This window comes from Protomyctophum parallelum, assembly GCF_964188405.1.
Source record: "Protomyctophum parallelum genome assembly, chromosome: 16".
Lineage (NCBI taxonomy): Eukaryota > Metazoa > Chordata > Actinopteri > Myctophiformes > Myctophidae > Protomyctophum > Protomyctophum parallelum.
In genome coordinates this window covers 2,926,642-2,934,149 of record NC_139711.1, presented here as the reverse complement: position 1 = coordinate 2,934,149, position 7,508 = coordinate 2,926,642, and the positions used below count along the sequence as shown (strand labels likewise).

General features: G+C 42.1%; 1 long non-coding RNA gene across 1 annotated transcript; it reads right to left on the bottom strand.

Moving 5' to 3' along the window:
* Positions 1-710: 710 nt before the first annotated feature.
* Positions 711-2,768, bottom strand: LOC310872996. Its single transcript, XR_014570441.1, has 4 exons — positions 2,516-2,768; positions 1,977-2,066; positions 1,645-1,812; positions 711-1,323 (listed from the first exon to the last, which is right to left on the bottom strand). It is a non-coding gene; the product is annotated as an uncharacterized lncRNA (long non-coding RNA).
* Positions 2,769-7,508: the final 4,740 nt, after the last annotated feature.

Here is a 7,508-nt window from a genome sequence, read left to right as displayed (position 1 = left end):
CTACTACAATCTTATGATATTTGGTCAACTAAAACTAGACCAACAATAAAACATTCCAGGTGACTAAAATGTGACTAAAACAAATGAAAACTATTCAAGACACTGACTTAAAACTAAAATCAAAATTTGCTGCCAAAAACACTGTAGGAGTAGGCTATATGCACTCTACTTATCATACTAAAAAGGATCACATGCAAATTGTTTGGCCCATTCATTCATCAATAGGGTTACACACCCTAACGGTTAGGGTGTGTACTGTGTAACCCTATTGATGAATGAATGGGAGGCTTCAGACTGGTTTGTCCCCTTCGACATCCAGAGGCCCCATGTAGTTGGACATGATGCAACAGATACTCCACAGCTGATTGACTGAACCGGTCATAGCCAGAGGAACGAGTCCATCCCAGATGTGGTACTCCTTCACTCTGCGTATGGCCCTTTCTACCAAAATCCTTAGACGGGCAATCTGCTGGGTCTTACGCGTGTCCTCCGCGCTGAGCTGAGCAGATTTCTTCAGAGGAGGAATGATGAGTGTTGCCCCCACATCAGAAAGCATGTTCTCTATTAGAAATCCCTTGTCCGCCATTACTGCATCTCCAGGTTCAAGTAACTGTAACAGCTGTGATTTACGAGTTATTTCGATGTCTGAGATGGAGCCTGTATACAGTTTGGAAACAAAAGTGACTACCCCACATGGAGAGATTCCAATCAGACCTTTAAAAGTGGTGTGGTTTTTGTAGTTGGAAAACATTTCTGACTGTAGTGACAGGGCGGATGGAGTTTCACAGCGTATTTCTGTGCAGTCTATTATGACTCTGACTTTAGGGCAGTAGATCTTGAACTTGTCAGGCATTGTAGCTTCTACTTGCTGTCTGGTCATCCACAATGGGAGTGAGCCCAGAACAAGAAAAAGGTAGCTAGTCCACGTTAAGATGTTGCGACTAACTGTGGATTGGCTGACCTTGAATATGGTTGACAAAGTTCTCTCATGAAGCCCGGCTGCAACACGACAGAGGAACATGAAAAACTGATCAATGAGTGGGAGTTTGCGACGGGGGCTACAGGTAGGTACCTCTTGTGCCGTTCGCTGTGCCTTGGTCCAGTACACTAGTTTTGAAGCTGAGGGTTTAATTGACTCCCAAAACACAGTGAAAACCTCCTTCGAGATGAATCTGGTGTAAAAACGGTAGTCTTCATCTGTAACACAATACTGGTAAATAAGGGGCTGCTCCACATCAACCTTCATCTGTGCAAGCTCCATCTCCAGCATTATGACCTTGAGCTCCAAGTCTCGTATTCTTCCAGAGGCAGTGTCCAGTTTAGCTTAAGAAGAAGGAGAGAAAAAAAAGGACACATGATCTATTTCACTATTTCACTATATCTATTTTCCAATCTAATTCACTAAAACAGTCTTGGAGCAGACATTAAAGATAAATCACCGGCACACTGTCTTCAGTTGTTCAATAAAGAAAACGTTATTATTAAAAAGTTAACTTTTTGGTCAAGGACTTGTCAGATGTCCTTGACTATAATCTTAAAGATTATAGTTTTGTTTATTGAGTAAGTGAAGACGCCATGCTGTCAATTCTTACTCAATACTACAATATATTTTCTGTAAGAAGACAGTACATTTTGTATACTAACCAGGAGATGGACGGGCATCATAATCGTGATCTTTGGAGACTGCACCTGCAGTGTACTCCCTCTGTGATGTTGTCCTCTGTCCACCAGACTGTCCCCTGTCTGCTGGAATGTCCCCTGTCTGCTGGTCTGTTCCTCCATGTCCTCTGTAGTCGGTGCTTCCCCCTGGGTCTAAGGGTCGGCGATATGGAAAATATATGACTATCTTTTCATTCAGGATACATGATATTTTTGATGCGTTTTTTAGGTTTATTATTCAAGTTACTTAACCGTACAACCACATACAAGGCATAACGTGGAGATATTTTATCACAATATTTATCGCCCACCCCTACCTGGGGCAGACATCTCCGCACAGTCATCCAAGACAGCAGCACACAGGCGCTTCTGTGCTCGCTCGTACACCGACTCCCGTGTTCTTGAACCTATCCCAGTAGTGTAAAAAATAAATCCCAAAACATATCACCAAAGTTCCAGGTTCATGGGTAAATGCACATTCTCTAAATTCTCTAAATTGCAGGTACTACGGTAAAGAATAGCTACTATGAGTTGGTCTCGTCTCTTCAGGTGTTAAATAGACTGGTGGTGATGATATGTTCCTGACAATAACGGGTACTTCATAAACAGATGTTTTAGACCTTATGTAAAAGTAGGTGTATCTGGACTAATGAGCATCAATTTGCATTGATATATAATGATGGTTGTATTAAAAAGTATTTTTAGGTTTTAATTCTTGACTTATCTGCCTTTTATCTACATATTGACAATTGATAGGCCTATCCTGATCTGAAAATGGGTTTACAGTTTACTAAATAGCTGGAGAGACAGGTACACAACTGTAATAGTTAGGTTTACATCGTCATGTGATAATTACCCCAGTCATTCCAGAGGAATCTTGAAGGCACTGTTCCTCGTTTAATGCGAGTACGTCCACCACTCGTTTTGGTTGACTTCATTATGTCCTCTGGGTTGAAATGTTCACTACATACGTGGGTGCTTCCACGAGTAATTGCAAAACTTGGTCCCTCATCTCTCTTGATTGCTGTCACCCATTTGGCACGTATCATTTCATCTCCCGGGAAGTCATGGAAGCTCAAATGGGGGGTTTTGTTCTTGCTGTTAGAGCATGAAGGGACACTGCAGTGTTGTGACATACTGCAGCGCTGAGAAAGAAAAGGGGAACAATGATTTATTTCTATGGTATTAGCTTTGATATAATGTTAATTCAAAACAAGCCTCAGGAAGCTTTATTCTTCTCACACATACCTAGATGACAATGCATGCGTGTATTGGTCTGTCCGTATGAGCCCCTCACAGTCACAGTAGCTCCAGGTGGCAGCAGCCAAAATCTAGCAGCTACTGTTAATCTGCACAGAGGTCTGTTGCCACACCTGCACTGTGCACTGTACAGAAAACACTGCCTGGCTGGCCCTGAAAGAAACATTAAGATGCATGTAGATAACTCAGACGAGACAGTATAAGTATCAAACCAATTTTTGCTAGCAATAATTGCTAGCATTCTCAACCCAAGGCAATTTACAAATGTATAAATGTATCAGCCTGTTCAGTTGATAGGCCACTGGCCATGGCAGTTTCTAAGTGTGCATGTTAACATAACAATAGATGTCGGTTATATTGCCCACTTAGTATGAAACTACACTCCCAACACCAATCGGCTTAGTGGTTTCAAATGTAGCTTTGATATCATATAATGGCAAGTTATTATACATGTAAAAGGTAGGCCGAATGTTTAACAAAAATAAGCATGAACGAGAGGCTGTGTCAGTGTAAATAAAACTAAAACATAGTTCAGCCTAGGCTATGCATCACAGGAGTGGGTCAGAGGACTAAATCACTTAAACAAATGACTAAAATGATTGATATATATGGAAACAGATTATATTAAAAGCTTTGGACAAGAGTCAAATGTATGGTGGAGGTATAGTGATCATTATACATTCATATAAAAAGGTAAAGCTTAACATAAACCAGGCTAAATATACACAAGAGGGACATCGCTAGCATTATTAGCATTCGTTAGCTTCCATTTCCAACTAACGTAGACATTTTCATAACAGTAAAATGCAAAAGACCGATAACATTAGCAAGAGAGGATCATCGCAAAGCCATAAATACCATTACCTTATAATGTACCGGTCGAAATTAAATATTGTAGCCGTAGAGCCGAAGAGGTCCATATAAACTCAATGGATAAAAAAATATTTCCCCCTGCTAGGTCTAAACCGGAAGAGCAACTGACGTCACGTGAATAGGGCTTATGGCAGTATGTACAAGGAGAAAAGCAGAGGGCCAAGAATCGAGCCCTGTGGAATACCAGAACTGATGTCGTGTTTGTCTGAGTCAAACTCGGCTAGATTGACAAAGTAACTTCTATTTGATAGGTAGGAGGAAAACCAGGACAGGGCCGTACCAGACAGGCCTATCCAGTGCTCCAGACGCTGTATTAAAATTGAATGATCAATCGTGTCAAATGCAGCCGTTAGATCTAGAAGTAAGAGAACGGATACATGTTTCTTGTCAGCAGACACCCTAAGATCATTCATTACTTTTACAAGTGCTGTTTCTGTACTGTGACCTTTCCTAAAGCCAGATTGGAATTTGTTGTGCACATTATTGTTCTGTAGAAACACATCCAATTGATGAAAGATGCATTTTTCTAAAACCTTGCCCAGGAAGGGTAGATTTGAAATGGGTCGATAGTTACCCAAAACAGAGGGATCAAGATTGTGTTTCTTGAGAAGGGGCTTAACTACAGCAGTCTTCAGTGAGTCTGGGAAGACGCCTGATTGTAGCGAGCTGTTTACAATTTTTAGGATATCTCCAATCACACTGTCTAAGACCTCTTTGAGAAAGGTGGTGGGAATTGTATCCAATGAACAGGAGGATGATGTCATTTGTGATATGGTTTTGCGGAGTTCGTCTTCATCAATTTCGCAGAACGATAATAGGCTCCCCCTGGAGAGATCTACCCTGGGACCATTAGCTGCTGTTTGAGGGTTTGCGCTAGCAGCAGCACCAATTAGAGCATGTAGATTAGAAGAATTGTTATTTCGATCAACGTTTGCCAACGTCTGATGTCCACATCAATACAGCATGGCATTTTGGACAACATCTTATCTTATCCATTTTTTAGTTTTGGGTCTGAGGGGCTAAATCTCATCAAATGGTGGTCCGTGGCTCAAATGCAGAATAAATAATGGACCTTGTTATGAAAAGGGTTGAAAACCACTATTGAAAACTATAGTGTCCAAGATAAAGTCACCTCAGGAGCCTGTCAGTCACATACATTGTTCAAATTAATTGAGAAACCTGTGAACATTCCCACCTCAGAAGATCACACTTCTTTAGAAAGCATGGTGTTTCTTTCTTTCTTCGACGTCTGCTCTCGGCAGGTTAGCTTGAACAATTTACAATTGAGATGTCTGCTCTTAATAATAATAATGAATTGCATTTTTATAGCGCTTTTCAAAGTGCTCAAAGCGCTTTACAATGGTTCATTCATTCATACATTGGGAGGTGAAGCGGCGAACAGTCGACGCCAGCGTCGTCACTTCCCACATTCACCAATGGCGGCAAGCTCACACCAACCAACTCATTGGAGGCAATGTAGGGTTCAGTGTCTTTGTCTTGCCCAAGGACACTTCGACATGTGGACAGGAGGAGCCTGGATTCGAACCACCGACCCAGTGATCATTGGACGACCTGCTCTACCTCCTGAGCCACAGCTGCCCTTACACCTTCACTAAGGGCGCTTTCACACCCAAAGTTCGCTTAGAAGGTCCGATCAAGGACCAAGGACCAAATATTTGCATTTTGATTTTGGTCCGTTTGGTGTTCACACTGGACTTTGTAAAGCGTACCAAATATGTAAACAAATGACACGTGGACATGTTAAGCGAACCAAATAGTGGGGGGGAAAAGAACATGAGGGGAAATCACTGTCTACAATTTTTGCAGGTGCAACCTTCAGTCACACAGAGAGAGAAGAGAACAGCAACATGACAGGCAGCAACAACTTGCTATTGCATTCATTCTTATTAATTATTTTATTAGCCAAATAAGAGCAACAGATGAACAGAGGAGCAGGTGTTTGAACAATAATGTGCTTGCTGCTGAATGCTGATGCATAAATTCACGGAGACGTATAGCCTACAACAAGGTATCCCCGATAAAAAGGACTTTTCTTCCATGTGTGCACCTTCACCCATGTTATTTCTGCGCATCAAATCGGCGCCGCGGCGGGCATTTCCATGTCATCTTATGGTTTGGTCAGTTGGTTATTGAGCTTCAAGTCAGAACAGCTCCGCTGCAGCTAATTGAGTTGACCTAGTTTTACGTCTTTTGCTATAGTGATGTAATCAATTAAACATTTGGGACCACATGTGTATAGCTTATTTAACATTGGCTTTTTCTCGATACCTGCGGCCTGCGCGACATGGATGATTTTAAATATTTCTCTGTCTCTGCGTCTCTCCCATATAAATATATGGGTCTCTCCCCCAGTCCCCTCATGTGCGTGCGCGCCCACGCGCCCACAGACACACACACACACACACACACACACACACACACACACAAAAAGGAGGGGACACGAGTTGAAAGAGAAACTCGCATGAAGACTCATGCATCGCAGATTCGCATGCGTGGCGGCGGCCGGCGCATGATTAAAATAAACAGATCTACAAGCTAACATCGTGTGCCATACCGTGCACCATTCCATGTCGATAACTTGTACATTTTGCGCATGTGAACCTCGTATGCTGCGCTGCGCCTCGACATATACTGTATGCGTCTACTATTAAAATCAGACTGTCAGCTGTCATATGATCCCCGTAAAAAAATACATGCTTTTATAACTATAATTATTAATGCAGCCTCACAACTGCCGACGCCCGACGGCTATTTTGCCTATCGTCCTGTATTTGGTCCTCTATAAAGTCCGAATGCATTCACACCAGTAACGAACCGCACCGTGGTTCGTTTGGAAGCGAACCGAGTTCGGCCTTTTTTAGCGGACCATGGTTCGTTTCTTTGATCCGCACCAGAGTTCGTATGCACGTTCACACCAACCGAACCAAAGGGGTAAGCGGACCATGGTTCGTTTTAAACGAACCAAACATGTCCGGTGTGAAAGCGCCCTAAGACAGAGGGAACTAGCAGGGTTGAGGAGATGACTCATGAAAGTAAATTGGGCATGATCACACTGTGATGATGTGGAGCAGACTCCATGTTTCATCTGCAGGAGCAGATGAAAAAAAGACTACATTTGCAGGCAATCAAAAAGTGTGATCCTGTTCATAAGATTCTCAATTTATCCGAACCCTTACTGTGACTGTGACAGACAGTAGGTATACATAGGTATTTCAAGTAACCGATGATAATGATCTCGGTCTCGATCCTCCCCCCCCACACACCCCCCCACCCCCTCAGACTTGGTCTTTAATTTGACTCGCTTTAGGTGGACTCGACTACATCACTATAACTGTGTAACACAAAATGTTATAAATAATACTGAGAATACTAATAAACCATCAAAGTACAATATATACACGCAAGACACATAAAAACATACACAACATTTCTAATATTAATCAAAAATAGTTGGAAAATCGAGAGATCACAGAAATGGGTGCAAGAGTATGGTCTACTACTCATTTTTGTTATCAGAGCCCAGCTACAAACAACTTTTATGCTTCAATTATGATCTAATTTGACATTGTTCTGCAACATAGTCTACTTGCCATAATGTGAACCCAGACGTTTTGAGTACCCTAAGTTTTTATGCTAAAAATGTTGCGTATGGGTCCCCAGCTTTTAGAAACTGCCGGATGATAAGCTGAAAAGCC